Raw genomic sequence first — 19,210 nt, forward strand, 5'->3', positions numbered from 1 at the left:
GTTATCAATACATGGTTCAGAATTTATGCCTTCAATCTTATTTATGTAAACCTTTACCAGATGTATATAAAAAATGTATTACCAAGTTTAGACAGCAGTTATAATTTAGCTATTGAGTGCGGTCATTTTTAGTTAAAATTTAGCTATTGAGTGCGGTCATTTTTAGTTATAATTTAGCTATTGAGTGCGGTCATTTTTAGTTATAATTTAGCTATTGAGTGCGGTCGTTTTTCGTAATCTCTAGAAACAATAGACTTTGTTTATTATGTAAAGATGACATCGAGGATGAGATGCATTTTCTGTTCAAATGTCCTCTCTACCGTAGTTTTAGGTCGTATCTTATTAAACCTTATTATTGGAAAAAACCATCTATGTATAAATATGTTCAATTAATGGGTTCTTGTAATGTTAAAGAACTTCGTAATTTGGGTAAATTTATATTCCGAGCTATTAAACTACGATCAGACATGTTATAACTTGCTCAACATTACCTTCTGTTTACTAATTATTATGTATGTGTATACAATGTATTGAATTAACATTCTTTATACTTGTATAACCTTTAGTTATATTGACTTCGGTTAATAAAGATGATATTCTACAACCTCTCGCTATACCACATAAATGGCCAGCCCATGGTCAAATAATGATTAAATGGAGTTTTCGTGATTTATTTCTTAATTAACTACTGTCTAGTAAATAAATGTATTTTATGACGTCTTTCTTTCATTCATTTTTTCTTTGTAAATGTTCAAAAAACTTTTTACCTTGTCAAAATATGACATCAGAAGTAACACACAATTCAATGCACAAACCACTTACACATGTACTACAACTGCTCTGTACATGTATGTTTACGCCGCAAAAAAGTAAGTTTATAACAACTTATAGACAGTTAATAGCAAACGATAGATAGTATCTCCTGTTTATAAACGTCTTGATCAGAGCCCCTCTCTTTTTCTAATATTCTTGATCCGCCCCTGCCTGGGTAATGATGTTTCCCTTGAACTAATATTACAACTACGTTACCATTGTGTCCTATTCATACGGCTTCTAAAACTGGAGTCTTTTTGAGAGAAAAAAACTCTTAGAAGTTTTTTATTGCGTCTGAACTTCTTTCTTCTTAATGCGTTAGAATTTTTACAAGAAATCTGGTTTGTTTTAATCAACTCGTTTAGTATAATCCGTTCAGAGCAGTGGGAGATCCAGAAGGGGTGCAGGGGATTGGCACCCCCTTTTTATTGGAAAATTTGTCATTTTCATGTGTAAAATTAACAAAAAATGGTAAATAATGTCCTAGCATACCCCCCTTTTCTTAGGAAACCCGGCTGGCACCCCTCCTTTGCACAGTGTGGATCCGCCACTGCAGAGGAAATTGCATTACAAACAACAGCCTGGTGCACAGTTAAACATCGTAAGACATGAATACTGTGACAACATGCATGTACATGTATGCACATGCTTCCGTGCTAAGTTCAAAGTTCACAGTTTATGTACTGTCAAATTATTAAGAAATCCAGCCTTATCATGAATCCCCGAGTCGCATTTTTTGTTTGAGAATTCCTGATTCATGGTTAAATCTTTAACGTTTTATTTGAAGTCCAAGCATATAAAGACAAATGCCAAAAAAATATGTGTGATTTTTGTATATACAAAAATATATCTCAAAACCTTAAGTCTTTTCGTCAAAACGTAAGGTATACTCGATATTTTACACGTCTCTGTTCATAATGAACCGTGCAGGTCGGGATGTCAAAAGAATAGGCATGCAGCAGAGCTAAGCTTGTCGTAAAAAGGCGACTAAATAGTGCTCAGAACACTAGCCGGGGGCTAGGGCGCTCTGCCCATAGAGCAAATGGGTTATGTGCCCCAGGGGGTGGAATGTGGTACCCCTGGCGTGTAACATGCTGGGGTTGTCAGGCTATAACACGGGAAACCTGACCGCAAACCATAGTGGTGCACCGTGTCGGAAAAGATGTCACGTTCTTTGCACTTTAAAGAACCCCACTGTGGTATTCTCCCAGAGTAGGAACCATAGGGCTCCGCCACAGGAAGCTAAATTGCCGACCCTACCCACCTCTCCCTATTTCCAGTGGCAATCAAAATTTGTCGACCCCATTATCCTTGTGTACCATCCCATTTTACATTTCATCATCATTTCAAGTTCGTTTTATCATCCACTTCATGTTCATCGCCTGAATATAGCTGAAATATTGCTGCTCGGGCGTTAAACCCCAACACTCACTCACTCGGTTCATAAAACAGTCCGGAAACTAGACAAATTGTGCGGAAACGGTTCCGTGTTATACAATTTTAGTACAATTAATAGTTAAATATGTGAAAATTTGCAACTTCAAATTTTTGCAAAGCCCATGTTGCAGATCGAGTCAAGAACGTTGTGTTTTTTTTTATTTTTTATTCAGTAAAGAAAACTTAGATATACATTGTAATATTTTACGGTGTCTTTTTAACTCTTAATCATTGAAAATGATTGCACTAAAATGCAACCAATTTTAGGGGCATTTTTGTTTTATGATTAGATAGTCAACTTTTGTCCAAAATTCTATACATATGATCTTTTACATGTTACTTGTTTTCCGATACCTACAATGAACGATTTCACTTAAAGTACTTTTCAAAGTGTATTGGGGTCGATTGATCTTTGACCCCTCCTCTAATTCACGCAAAGTAGCAGAATCAGTTAGAAAGAATGATACTCCAAAACTACATTGACTTATCTTTCCATTAACATATGATATAGCGGTATACCCTCTAGGCCCATTAAAGTTACAAAAATCTTTAGCCGTCCGCGGCACTCTATACGTGTACTGATAATCACTTTACGATAGGTAATGACCATTTGTACCTGGACTACTATAGCAAAATTTTCACCTTGAATTTGCACCAAAGATGTACACCAACAAATTGCGCCCGACATAAGCACTGGATATTTGCACGGAAACAAATATCAAAATCTAGCCTTATTTGGACCTGACTTTCTTTGTTTTATTACGTATTATTTTATTCTTATCTTCTGTTCTGTTAAGACTATTGACTACCAACATTGCCCAAGGACGATTCTATGCTGCCTGTTTATAATGTAACAAACTGGATATAATTAAATCTAATGGAAGTGGGCTGTTAAGCTGGTTTAAGCTTCCTTTTTACTATTATTTAAAGGTTATCAGTTCGGTCATTTTGTTATTACCTTTCATTTATAACTTTGTATAAAGTTTACACACAACAGAAGTAACTTCAGTTTCCAGTCAGTTTAAAAGAAGTATGTAAATTGATTTGTTGTTGGTCCTTCAATGGCAAGATCTGGCGAGCTTTTGTCTTATTGGGTAACTAGTCACTCTACATGAACAACTTTGTTCCCCACATCATTCAAGAAGTAAAAAACTATGACAATGTAAAACCAACTCATAAAAGGGAATGGTCCGCATTACAATATGTTTTCAACTGATTAATTGATTGGTGTTTTACCCCACAACAGCAATATTTCAGCTATATCCGGGCGATTAACATGAAATGGATGATAAAATGAACATAAAATGATGATGAAATGAAAATATGGGATGGAAAAAAAGGATAATAGGGTCGACGAATTTATATTGCCACTGAAAATAGAGAGAGGTAGGTAGGATCCGGAAGGTTAGTTTGATGCGGCGGAGCAAAGGTTCCTGTCGAATACCACAGAAGTGTTCTTTAACTTGCGAGGAATGTGGCATCTTTCCCAACACGTTGCAACACTATGATTTGTAGTCAGGTGACAACCCCAGCATGTAACATGCCAGGGTTACCCCTTTCAACCGTTCGCTACACAACCCAGTTGCTCTGTGGGCAAAGCACCCTGGACAAGGTCCTGAATGCTATTTAGTTGCCTTCTACGTCAAGATTAGCCTGCACGGGACCTTCTTATAAAATAACAACATTATGAAAACATAGTATTGCGTTTTAAACAACGACTCTTTCACAAATAAAACCAAAGTTAAATCCAGTCGCAGCACCAGAACATATAGTATCTCCATGATAAAACAAGCTTTCAAAAAGACTCAAGCAGCTGTGGACGACATAATTTGGTTCACCATTAGAACAATTGAATACATCAGGTGGAATCGCTTTGTTGTTACTGAAGACCCATTCACTACTTTGTTCGAGTCCATCAATATAATATACCATACCAGGTTTCGCTGAAAAGTTATATTAATGACGATTCTGAAATGAAAACTTCTACAAACTTTTTCTTGAAAAGACAATCATTGTTGCCTTTTTGCCTTGATTTAAAGTTTTTTTTAGTTCTGTTCCAAAAGCAACCCTATCTAAAACATTCTTAAACAGTCAGTATTTGCTTTAAGTAAACTTGCAATTTCAGAAATTAAGAAATACATAATCACCGATATACGCTTAGTTTGAGCACATAACAACTGTGTGATCTTTGGATAAAAGGCTGAGATTTAAATGAATGCGTCATATATAATGAACAGTTCCTTTATTCCAGAATGCCAATATTTCCATTTTCACCATGAAAACTGGTTTGTTCAAGGTGTCATAGTTTTCCTTTCTTCTACCTCAATTCGGACTAGCCTTCCTCCTTCAGAACCACAGTGTAAATGGGAATCAGAATATGTCAAATTGAATTCGTACTGCTTTACACAAAGGGACAGTTGTATCTGATAGTGCCCATCTACTGCACACATTTCTAAATGATTCAAATGAGACAAATATTTGACAATTTAAACAGCATATCAAAATTTGCAATATATATGTTTGGCATATTTAAATTGAGATGGCATATCAAGTATTCGGCCGTTGCAAACGTGCGAAAATAAATTAAGTGTAGTTCACTTCTAATTCATAAAGACTATCAAATCTTACCAATATTTCAGCCATATCCGGACGATGAACATGAAATGAATCGATAATAAAAGGTACATGAAAGGATAAAAAAACAGGGTGGGACACAAGGATAATAGGGTCGTCCGGTTTCGATTGCCACTGGAAACTGGGAGAGGCGGGAATGGTCGGCAATTTAGTCTCTTGTAGCGAAGCCGAGCCTTCTTCTGTCGAATATCACAGCAGGGTTCTTAAACGTGCGATAAACGTAGCATTTTCATCACACGGTGCACCACTATGGTTTAAGTTCAAGTTTCCGTATTTTGGCTTGACAATCCCAGTATGAAGCATGTACGGGTTCGGAGTGGTATTTAGTCGCCTTTTACGACAAACTTAGCGCTGTTGCAGGCTTATTCTTTTGACATCCGGACCTGCACGGGGCCTTACCAACGCTGACCAACAAGTCTTACCAACAGGACACCCAGGAAGCTGACTAAAAAGTATAACCATCCGGAAACTCGAGACGCTGACTTAAAGTTCTAACCAACAGGAAACTGGAGATGCTGACCATATTCAAGGGTACATATCGGTCATTTTTATTCCTGAGATGTTTCCAGCAGATGCAGTTCGTGTTAACCTGTGTAACCAACTGAGTCACATCCCAGTTCATTGTGATCTGTTTGATGGAAGAATAGATGACTGCAAAAAGTCATAGTTGCATGTAATTCACAGACAGACGGAAAATTGTCGAATAGTAAAATCTTTCATATGACTTACATTTCCTTTTAAAAATAAGTCAATAAAGTCTCGAATAGAGCCAATCTATCTTGTCATATTGGCAAAAACACAAGTATGAAGTATGAACCGTACGTTTGCCCTTTTATAATTGTTACTTGTTTAGATATTGACCAATAACTGAACATTTTATGTTATTGGAATTATAAAATCTAACACACGAATAAAAACTGTACATATTCGCCAAGTCTGAAAAAAAATCTGTCTTTTTTAAGCATTCAAAGATACGATGATTTTTTTATGATTCTCTACACATAAAATACAGGTCAAAAAATCGTAATTGTTATACATTGTACATTTTACTTGGTTTATCGGCATCATATGTCATACAGGTTAAATACTTAGTCCTAGTCTAATTAAAATATCTCGTTTTGTATTAGGTATATAAAATATCCGTATACTAACACCAAATCATCATAGATGAAACTGATCATAACAAAAACAATTTTATATAATAGCAAGTTTAAGATAAACAAGCAGGAAAAAGCCTTAATAAAATACGCATGCGTCTGTGAAAACTTCAGCGTCTGTCTAGTAACATTACGTCATCACTACAAAAGTTCAAAGGTCGCTCCAATGACCTGATTTACCGATATGGAGATACCATTTCACCAATAACGACTTCTACCTTCCAAAGATATTCTTTCTCTTTTTACAGTACTTGACCTTTAGAGAGTAGCAATATGGGTATTTTGACAGATTGATTTTTTGTTTCTAGGAGAACAAGTTTTAACGAAACACAAATTTTTGAAATAAATAAATAAAAAAAAAACAAGGGAAAGCTAAAACTGACTTCAACAGGAGAATTGAAGATGTAGTTTAGTGCTGACATTCTGCCATCTGTAGCAGCTTAATGGAACCTACTTTGAGAGAAATCTACGGATAGAGTCCAACTCAGTCATTAAGCGAGAACATATCCACAAACGCTGGTCCACCATGATCTCCGGTCAGGTTTTTTCACTCAAAGTCTAATAACCCCGAAGCTAGTGCATCTAATTAAACAATCTGAGACACACACCAATGTCAACATTCTTTCTTGAAGTGAGGATTCTTATTTTTGTTCTTTTTAAGCAGAGGCTGTAAACTGCTATAATATACCTACCCGGTATGAAATACCTGGTGCCTTGTGAAGGAAGTAAAGAATTGGCTGGTCTATACAGCCTAGTACTGCACAAACATCGCCTATCATCTCTGTGGACAAATGTACCGCATGAATAGTTGACGTGGTTGCATGCTATTGCACACTCCAATACTGTTTTTGATTCAGATATTGCAATCACGTTGGATTGTGGTTCCAAATCATGACGTGTCGGGTCTCTTTGCAAAGAAAATTGTTTTGAAAAGAAAACAAATCCTAAAAAGAGAAAAATATTTTCATTTACATCTTTCATCCTTCAGCTTTCGCACGGTTAAACAAAATACACCGAAATTACCAATTTAGAGTTATTTGTGCTAAAACAAGTTAAACTAAAAAAGAGTAATCAAGGGAACCAAGGTTATAGCGGTAATCAAAAGAATGTAATCCGGGGACAAAGACCAGACATGGAAAACAGACATACACAACAAAGAACATAAAGTAACTAAAATCATACATACAAAGTAACAAAAGTAAATGAGCAACTCGGACTCCACTAAAAACTTGGAGCATGGACCAGGTGCACCGGTAGGGTAATCGATTAATTAACTAAGTGTGTTCATCTCATCCTCTCAAATCAAGGTTTTGAGTCCACCTTCGCGCCATCAAACCTCTGACATCACTCATTCATATTTGACGGGTATCGTCCGGCAAATTCCGATTGGTTACTTCTTCGGGTATGAAGCACCAATGAAAATCGATCTAACATATAATGTTAGTGGAAAGGTAAACAATAATGGACGATCCGATATATTAACTGGTAGTTGTAAGATGTCACAAATGATTCAATATGAGCAAAAATGATAACTGTTTATTATGTTTAGAGTCTTTACCGAAAAAAAAAAAGACGTTATGTGTAGCTATTTTGTAAGTTATATCGAAGAGATTCTATTACGCGTGATTTGATTGGGTGTTTGATCCGGGTTAAATTCAGGTAACTCACTAGATAACGCTGGACGATACCCTCTAGATATGAAGTAGTGATGTAAAGGGTTTGAGGGAGCGAAGATAGACTCAAAACCCTGACTTGGGAGCATGGTTCATCTAGACCTATCCGACTAACTTCTTATATTAAATAACGTTATAAACTACATTGCATTTATGTTGTTACAGAAGGACATCACAGTACAGTATTTGATAGCGGGTAAGCTTCCACTTTTACAGGTCATGGAAATTAACCGTTTCATTGTCAAGCAAAATATGACCATTAACAAGTACTCGCACAATGGGTAAATGAAAACAAGTACTACCTTTTTAAAAGGGATAGCTGACGCAGTAATTTTTTCTTTCTACTTATAACTTTGTACTTTTTTTCAAGAAAATAACACATGGCACGCAATAGGGTATGTAAGTATCGTCACGTGACTCCGTGATTTCTTGAGAGTGGGTCCTCGTCTACCATTCAAATGCATGGAGATTCGTCAATAACACATCAATGGGTTCAATATTAAAGGCAAAATTTTTTTTTTTGGGGGGGGGGGTAAAAATACTGATAAAAATGACAAATATCTACTTCTACATAATAAAAATGTTAAGAAAAGCATAAAATAGAAGATTTTGCATTGTGATTTTAGCGTTTCGATTTCCCGGTAGTAAACAATAAAATGCAGATCGGTTTTTGGATTTCAATACGTTCTACATCAGAAATTCCGGAAGGGAAACTGAAACCAGAACGAGACTTACAAACCCCATTTCAATTTTCGGTAAAGTTTTTTTCGAACCCCATTAAGTTATCAGTATTTGGCCAATCGGAAACAGAATTGCGATCAGGTGACTTGCGTTATTCAGTCTTATGAGGCTGACTTTATAGCTAATCTTACCCAAAAGAAGGAACGTCATTTGGTAAGATTCTTTGATCTCAGTTTCCGCTATTCTGTTGACGTATTGTCTTAAAATAATCCAAGTTTCGGGGATTTTAGACATTGCTACTACCCCAGATCACTACAGACACTATGAAATCAGCCTCATACCTTTACCCATTGAGTAATCGGAGGAAAAGGAAAACTCATGAATAAACTAAACGACAAACATGATAACTTTACACTTTCATCTGTGACAATACCCCTTCAGTACCTGCGTATAAAGTTTTCATGTCACAACTCCTACGTTATACAATAGTTTGTCGTAACAACGCATACTTTTTGTATCGTGCTAGACTTTTAACAATTAGGCTTCAGGAACAAGTTTATATTACTACAAGATTGAAATCATCACTACAGTTTTATGGTCGTCATCATGAAATCGTGAATCGTGATTGTGTATCCATCTACACAATGAGAACCGATGTGTTTATCGTGTCATAGTTTTCCTTTCCTTTTTCATCTACCCCAGACATTTTATGAGTAACTCGGGTGGGTGTTTCTGGAAAAACAGAGAACGCTTACTCAACCGGTGCACCTGGTTCATTCTCCAAGTTTTTAGGAGTTCAGGTTTCTAATTTAATTTTGTTTCGTTACACGTGTTATTTTGTTTTAATAAAATAAAATAAAAATGACTTATTTGTCTTGTAACTGTTTATGAAGGATTAAGCAAGAAAATTATTTGTAACTAGGTCTTTTAAACGAATGTGTGTGTGTGTGTTGTTTTTTTTTTCAGGCAATAAAGAGCGGATTAGTCAGTTGAACTAAGGTAGTTGTTTATTTATAGGAGGAAGCGCTGTGATAAAGAATTCTAATAAAATTATGTCAAAATATCAAGTTAAGAATCTTAAAAAAAAAAAATCAACAAAAAGAACATGACTTAAAAAATGCAAACCTCGCGTAACACTTCGAACAAATTTTTTGAAAAAGTGCTGGCAGAGCAACTTTCAGAATATTTCGAAAATGTTTTTGATAAATTTCTCTGTGCATTCAGGAAAAGACACGGCTGTCAAACAACTCTACTTAAACTTTTGGTAGACTGGAAACTTGAAAATAAATATTTGGCTGCTATTCTTATGGATCTATCAAAAGCGTTTGACTGCCTCCCCCTCGATATATTGATTTGTAAACTGTCCACCTATGGCCTGTCTGGAATAGCCTGTAATTTAATGTTGTCATATCTTTCTAGCAAATAAAGATTAGTGGTATTGTAAGCCATGGGCAGATATTGATGAAGGCGTACCCCAAGGCTCAATATTGGGACCTTTACTTTTTAATGTATTTATCAATGATATTTTTACTTTAATGACAATGGACATTTGTATAATTATGCAGATGACAGCACATTATCTTGTTCTAATAACTAGAATGAACTTTTAAATACTTTAGAATCAGAGAGCAAAATTTTAATAGACTGGTTCCATTTCAACCAAGCGATAGCTCTAGGAAGAAAGACCGCAGATAGAGCATCAACTCTTAATATTGGTGATATTAATATATTCTGTGAAGATACTATAAAACTTTTAGGTGTAGATATTGATTTTATGTTAAATTTTGGCAACCATATTAAATCTATCTGCAAGAAAGCTGTACAACAACTTAATATTTAAAAAAAAGAATTGGCAGAAACCTATGTAAATTAAGTAGATTAACTATTTTTCACACATTTATATTGTCAAATTTTGTAATTAAGTTGTTTTATGGGTCTATATTATGAAATGTGTAATTATTCATTCAAATCTACCTGCTCTTAAAAGATAATCAACATTAAAAATCCAATAGATTCTATTGTATTTGAGTGTCATTTACAGAGTTATCTCCCTTAATTTTGAATTCTACGGTGCATTCTATACAATTTTATCTCCTATGAGCATGGGTTATACGAAAAACCAAATGTTAATTTCTGTTTACTGAAGCATTTTAAACAAAATATCAAAAATAAAAATATGTAGGCTTTCCAACCATATATCACATTTTGCATGATTCTTAGCTGGAATGCTACTTAATATGTAAACAAAATCGCTCGTACAATTATTATTACAGATACCACATGTTAAAACAACTAGGTATGGGAAACAATCATTCAGGTACGCTGATCCAACCTTGTGGAATTCTCTGCCTGAAAACTTCAGGCACTGCTCAAACTTCAAGCAGTTCAAACCATGATTTCAAGCTGGGAAGGAAAAAATGTTTTTGTGTTGCTTGCAGCGACTGTTAATCCATGCCTGGAGCAGCCACACCGAAACCATATTTTTGTTGATTTTATTTATTTTGTTTTGTTGACTGTCTGTTTTGCTTTTAGTTCCATTGCTTGATTTGCTCTTTTAAATATTGTTATTTATGTCGGTGTGCTGTATGTGTCTATCTTATTATAATTGTCTTATTGCTTTGTCAATGTATATTACATGTATGCATGCTCTGTATAGCTATTTATGTACCTTATGTCGGTAATAAAAGCTCTCAAGAGCTTATGTTGTATTGTTGTAATTAACTTGCCGACTTAAAATAAACCTTTTTTGATTTGATTTTGAAAGTGTATGGTGACATATTCCAAATTTTCCTCTATTAGTTATACAAAAGCGTAGGTGAAAGTCGTTTGACTTATAAGAAGTTGAAAACTTCCATTTTTCAAGATGCATTTAAAATGACATTCCTAGCATAGTATCTCATATCATTAAGAAAGAGTTCTTTATAAAAAATGACGCTGGGCATGTTAAAATAAAATAATTAACAAAAATATAACATATCAGTTGCAAAGTGTCAAATGCTATTTCTTAATAATTGAATATGGGGTAGTACAAAAAATGAAGTGGTGTACAGAGAAACAGACATAACACTGAAAACAGGCACATGCTACGCTACAAGAAGTTCTTAAAAACAGAAAACATTAGGTTTTAGAACTTATCACATCTAGAGGTTAACATGACTGACACACAATTTCAAAGCAGACGAGATATCCCTATCATTTTCGGTGGGTTACCGAAGAAATCTGTGACATATAAAAAATGTTCTCTGTCCGTAGTATCAAAATTTATCATAACTACAGGTTTCAGTCTTCACCTTTGTTGTCGTACTTGGTAATTTTAAACTCTGAATTAAAAAATGAAGCAACTATTTACTAGGCATAACATACATCCAACATTTTTTAGGCTTCGAAATGTTACATTTTCAGCTAAGAATAGTTTAAATATCGAAAAACCACATGTAAACCTCCTATAATTTCGTAAGAAATTTTGCAAGGGGATATAAACGATATGGAATAACATAAAGTTTGTAATATCTTGTTATTTTTTTTTCAATCAGATATTCCTCTTTATCGGTTTTTTCTGTCCTGTATCAGACAGCACGGTGGGATGCCTGGCACAACGCAGGAAGTATCCTCCCCCAGAACACCAGAGTTCATCTTCCGTTTTAGTTGATTTTTTTAGTTTGTACTGTAATGTTTTATAGAGTTGCCATATTTTTGGTCTATTTCCTTTTAAAGTACATCTACCAGTTTTGTTCATGAATATTGTTTGTATATTCGGTACCGCTTATTCGTCTATTTAAATGTTACGGCGCTTTGAATTCCACAAAAAATATCCAATTAGAATATTGTTTGTATATTCGGTACCGCTTATTCGTCTTTTTAAATGTTACGGCGCTATGAATTCCACAAAAAATATCCAATTAGAAATTTACCCGATGAATTTTCAATGTTATTTGCATTTTAAGGAGGGTTTCAACGAAATTAAGATCAATACACTTTTGACATATTTTAGTAATTGGAATCATGAGAATTAAACTTGTTTCCCCCAGAATTTTTAGATGGATATATTAAATGTTTCGCCATTTCAAAGCTTTACACATCTGCCATCCTGAGTAATAAACTTCGCCTCTTTGTCCAAATTAGTACCGTACAACGAAAGCTACATCGCGAATTTGAAATGAGTAATGCACATGCCTTGTATAAGGGCGGATACAGAAAATGAAAAACGGGAGGACGCGCGGATAATCACGCTGCAGTGAATTTCATCCATTTCAAAGATTTTTTCCCTGAAAAACGGGCAGGCACGCGTCCGGCCTTCGTCCATCTTTGTGGGGTTTGTTTTACATTATGTATAGCAGAGACTATAAGCTTACAGAATTACATTAAGTAAATCAGGACACGGCTATTGATCAGCAGAAATGTGACTAAAATCTGACCAATACCTTATTTTCTTGACATACATTTCCAATATATTTATTTATTTAAATGGTTGTATGGACCGACTATTAACACTGAGAAATTTACAAGAAAAATATAAATGTTAACAAGCATCTCGTAGCCATATTTCCCCTGCCGCCGCAAAAAAAAAATGTCGAAGTGGAAAAGTCCCATTACTCCTGTAAAATTTGTTGAATCAAAATGGCGTCGCAATACGATCACTTACATTTTGTAACTTGCACTCCTGTAAAATTCGTTGATCGGTATCCGAGGAGTTGCGTCCACAAAGTGTGACGGACAGACGGACAGACGCCCTGACACCAGTATTTCTTTGTCCCCTCCGCGTTGCGGCAAGGGACAAAACGCACGCTTTGTCTTGTTTGGAATACTCTCACTCGTTCAGGACGTTCAAATCAACAACCAATATTGCATACAACGCAAGACCTATCTATAAAAGCCATATGTCAATAAAAAATCAATCCATCCATACCCCTAATGTCAATAGTGTAGGGTTTCATAATTGTTGCTAGATTATACCTGGATTTCACTCACTTGCATTTTGGCGGATGTCGACGGCGGAGCAGGACATGATTACTCTTCTAGAGCACCAGATGTAGGTGTTCAAATTGCTAGTGATTATGAATCAAACGATTATGACAAGCAGGTTCATAGAAAAAACACAGATCACTCCTACTATGGTGATACTGGTAATCAGTATGGAGATGACTATGGATATAAAGAAGAAAGGGAATCAAGAAACACATACGATGAACCTTGTATATATTTCGTGGAGTAAAGGGATGCGCACTAAACGTATCGTCCTTTACAATGTCAGTGCTGACAGCTATTATGAACTAGTAGACAAAACTGTTAGATCTTACAAAGAAAATAAAGGTGCTCAAGTAACATTTACATAACTGTTAAAAAGGTATGAACGTAGGGGTAGACCATCCTATATAATGAAGGTTAATATAAATGAGAATAGTTACATGAATGTAGTAGAAAATAATGATCAGTTTTGGCCGCAGGGTGTGCATATTATAGTTATTAAATGGCCATTGGCCTCGTGCATTAGAACAATTGATCATTCTCAGTACCTCAGGACAAACATTCTGGTCTATTGCATCCAACCCATTTAATAACTGTTTTATAACCTAATTTGTCTATGAGATATAATAAAGAATGGAAATGGGAAATATGTCAAAAAGACAACCATTCGACCAGGAATAGGAAATTGACCGCTCGTTTACGAAATGGCAGACGAGAGTCACATCTACGTTTTTACACACGAGTTTTTTGTGTGTAAATTCCAATTCAATGAAGCGCTTAAAAAAAGTTCAACCAATCAAAAGGCTTAGATAAAGGTCATTATGGGGTCAATGCATTAGACTCCTCAAGGAGACTATTGCACCGTGCAATATTACATCGACAGTGCAATTGATCGCCCTGTCCTGAATAAATTTTGAAAATAGAGAAAAAATATGTGTATATTTAATAAACAAGATAAAACCTTATAATTAGGTAATAATAAGGGCTATATTCCTTATGATAACTATAATAAAGGTTCACAATGGAAACATTCAATATAAACATGTCACCTGTTTTGATACTGTACTCTGTGTGTACAACTTTGTTTATAATAACCACGTGGAATAAGAAGGGTGCTATGTATGGCACTTCGTATTTTCAAACTCTTCTTAGTGAATCTGATTTATGCCTTTTGACTGAGCAGTGGTTAAATAAAACGTATCTATCATTTTTAGACAATTTTGCAAAATATTTTCATTTGGTATTTTGTATTGAGTCAAATCACTGTAGTCATACTAAAGGCACTGGTGGTACTGCAATATTGGTTCGTAAGTCAATTGAAATAAAAATGTCTGATTTAAATATTGATCATAAGAGAATTTATGGTGTAAAACTAACGTCAGAAAAGTACCAAACATTTTGTATTTTCTCCGTTTTATCACCATCGACGAATTACGACACAGATGTGTACTTAAGTTATTTAGATGAAATATGTAAATACTACACTATGATATGTATAGTGATTGGTGTGTTACATTATAGTATTAACTTAACTAGTGGTATTGTTAGCGCTAAGCTTTAATAACGTTTTCCTTATTTTTGAAACGTAATTTGTGTCCTGTCCCTTTACACTATATATCTTTAGAACAAAAGATTATAGTCGGAGAACGTTACTTAACTGTATATGTTTAGTTTATGAATAATAGTGTTTTGTCTGTAGAAGTTAATTTAAACTGTACTTATGATGTGTCTGACCATTATCCAACTATTATCTATTGCGATATTGATCTACTGAGTAGTGCATCTGGATCAACTAAGTTGCAGAATCGGACATTAAAATGGTGGAAAGCAGATGACTTCGAGAGAAAAATGTATTAAACCGAAATGAACAAATTATTAAACTTTGATGTGGATAGTACAAATGTAACAGATAATGATGTAGAATGATTCTCAAATATTTTTACAAGAACGTTACATATATCTGCGAATGCTTGTTATTCCTGTCAGAAAATATAGCCCGTATCCAAAGCCCTACTAGATAAGAAACCGACTCCAAGACTTTCATTATGAACAGAGAAAGGCTAGACGAATCTGGAAAGAACAAAATAAACATCGGGATAAAATGGAAGTTAAATAAAATATAAAGACAAAAAGAAAGAGTTAAGGAAAAGGAAACAGACAGCAGAAAGATCGTGACAAGAGAAATATGAAGACTTTAAGAGCACAGCCGAAATCGACATAGGAGAATTTTTCCGTACAATACGTAAAACAAGAAAAAAAAGCTCTTCATCGACAAAATTATCCTATAAAGAAAAACTGGCAACCACAGATGATATTATTGGTAAATTGTGGGGCGACTACTTCAGTAACTTGTATATACCTAATGATAACAATAATAAAAGCGAAGATTTTTCACATTGTATAGACTCTGAAGTGCAATCTTATATTAACAATTGCAGTAACAAATCAATTCCGGAACTTGAAACGAATATCAAAACCGATGAAATCTTTGAACAATTGAAGTCTAAGAAGCCCCGAGACGAGATGGAATATACAATGAACATTTAAAATATGGAGGAAACATGTGATAAAATACTTACAAACTCTTTACATTATAATACTTAAGACCGGTTACCTACCATCATATTTTCGACATGGAATGATAATACCCATTTATAAAGGAAACAACAAAGACAAAACCGCTCCTAATAGTTATAGAGCAGTTACTCTAACATCAACTCTTGGAAAACTATTCGAAGAAATAATTCTTTCACGATTTCAAAAACAATTGGAAACTTAGAACTGTGTCATGCCTCATTTTCTTCAGTTTGGATTTGTTAAAAACCATGGCCCTATACCTCCAATATATTCTCTTACAGAATTGATTTGATATTATATTGAACGTCTGAGTACAGTATATGCATTTTTTCCCGATAACGAAAAAGCTTTTGACCGAATTTGGCAGAACGGACTATTGTACAAAGTATGGAATATATGAATTACAGGAAAAATATGAAAAATAATCTTCATTTCGTACAAAACAGCTACTGCTCATGTTCAAGCTAATGGCCGTGTTTAGTCTTTCTGGATTCAACAGGAAGTTGGACAAGGAAGGGCGGCTCTTTCAGCCTGGTTATTTGCCCTCTTCATAAATGACTTGATATTGAAACTATTAGAAACATATCTCGGTTTAAGAATTGGACTCTTGCATATTCCTGTCCTTATACTTGCAGATGATATAAGCATTCTGAGCAGTACGAAATCTGGAATGCAAACCTTGCTGAACGTAGTGAACAATTATGTGACTTCATGGAAGCTAAAGTATAATGCAACTGACTTGGAGTTCAGGCTAGTGGAAATCAAAATTCCAGATAAGAAAAGTGTCATTAAGCCGGAACACTCATTGACTCAATCTTGAATACATTAGAAAGAACCGAAAATGCCTTTAAAAACTTAAACAGAACTTGCACTCTTTATATAACATTGGAGTGAACCCGAAAGGAATGAATCCTATAACAAACTCTATCATATGGAAACGATTCGTTCTTCCGACTGCACTCTTACTCGAAATGGGACCAACCGTCTTCTCATGAAATAGGAAACTTGAGTTGGTTCAGCGATACTTCGTTAGATTAATACTAGAAATAGAAAAAACACCGCCAAATGATTCGTGCATCAGCACTCTTCGCCTATGGATTCTTCAAGGTTTATTAGACAAATTCAAACTGCTATTATTTGGACGATTATGTAGGGCGAAATTCAATACCACACACAAGCAGATATTCGATATGCGACCAAGTCAAATAATATTTTGGGAACTTGATAAACATTCCATCACATATGATCTAATTAAAACTATAATAAAATATGATTTGGTACCACTTCTTGAGAATTATCTGTCAGATACGTATATCCCTGACAAAAGACTCTGGTCGAAAATTGTGACTCAATCAATAGAAATAGTTGAAGAGAATAGGTGGGAAGCTTCATTGAAACGGAGAGGAGAACTCAATAGATATGTTCAAATACATGACCGTTTGACTCCACACAGACTACTTTGACTTACTGCTTTGAAATCGCATACAAATGAAAACATTGCATTGATGGTAAAACTTGGAATGCTAGCAATTAAAAGTGGATACTGCTATCTTTGTGAAAGTTACTCAAATAATATAATTCAACATCTGATTATGGACTGCATAAAACTATTAGATATGAGAAACTTAGGACTATTAGATATGGAAATTAGGGTTTGCTTTTCCTTTGGCGGCGGCGACGGCGGCGCCACAAACTTAACGTTAAGTTTTCTGACAAGTTCATTTAAATATGAACCCCTTAAGCTAGGTCGATGATATATGGTACACAGATGCATTGCCATCATTGCATCACAAATTCATGCCAATTTTACGCATATACCCCCGCAGTCCAATGGTCTGTTGATTTAGATAATTTAACATTAAAATTAATGTTATAGTTTAATGTTAAGTTTTCTGATAAGTTCATTTCAACATGAACCCCATATGCAAAGTCAATGATATTTGGTGTGCAAATGCATTACCATCATTGCATCACAAATTCATGCCTATATTATGCACATACCCCCGCAGCCTTGATTTGTTGACTTAGAGAATTTAATGTTAAAAGTTTAACATTAAGTTCCTTTAAGTTCATGTAGACATGTTTATTTGAATCCCATCTTTAATTAAATCCCTACTATTTCAATGTGATGCAATGAATAAAACAATGACTGAAGTCTTCAAAGTCGCTAATCGGTAAATATTTACTGCCACTGATTTTGGCTTACTTTTAACATCCGAAATGGTAAAAATGCGAAATGCTCTAAAATAGGGTGACTTCCGCTAAAATCTTGGTTCCCTTGATTTTATAGCGTACTTTTTCGTAACTGTTATGACCCGAATGTTTTCAAGGAGATTAAACAACTGGCAATGGCTATATATAGATGTCGGTGTCTTGATAATATGTATGGGCTTTATATAATCAATTGCAACGAACGCCCGTGTTTGAATCGGAAACTGGGTACTAATATTATATAAATTCTATGCTAACCGATCATTTTATTTTGTATTTTAAATTTCCCGTACTAATACAAGCAAAAACACACACAGACGTGTATGACATGTTTTTTTTTAAAGTACGATGTAGCGATCTTTGGGTCGCTTATGATATTGACTAGGGAACCGTTTTTTTTTTTTTTTTACCTTTTATGTAAACTTCCCGTTCTCGTACAAGCAAGAAACACACGAAGAACACATGTGTATGATACTTAAGAGATACACTTTTATCTCGTATGAAGCTGGAACTATGACACTATGGCGAGGATCTGCCGCATTACGTGGCGTTTAACTACATATTTATGTAAATCATATTCGAATATTAAGTACTGAAATTAAGAGTGTAAGAAGTCGCTAACAATATTAGCCACTTAAAAACAATTAATACCCATGTACTCACATTTCCCCATTCATAATCACATGTTATTTTAAAAAGATTTTTCAATTGAAGTTTTTCACATCTTTAATTTGTCAGATATTCTAATTCCTCAGCCCTTTCCTATGTCATAATATTATATACATTATTTAGTCATCAAACACGTAATTATGTGACCACTTTTTATACCGTGCCACACGAAGTGGCGAGGTATTTTGTGATGGCCTCCAGAAAAGTTTACTTGAGTGTCCATCCATCTGTCGCCTAGTGCATTTTGTAGTGGTAACACAAAAATGGTAATTTTGTAATTTCATATTATTATACAAAATGTGAAAGCATCACAAAAAAATATTTAATAAACACACCATTTTATTGACAATATCGAACGGGCGAGACTTATCTCTGTGATAACAGTTTATTTAT

Source organism: Perna viridis, chromosome 1 (assembly GCF_037379345.1).
Source record: "Perna viridis isolate PV_CMFRI_1.1 ecotype Kerala chromosome 1, ASM3737934v1, whole genome shotgun sequence".
NCBI classification, from domain to species: Eukaryota; Metazoa; Mollusca; class Bivalvia; order Mytilida; family Mytilidae; genus Perna; species Perna viridis.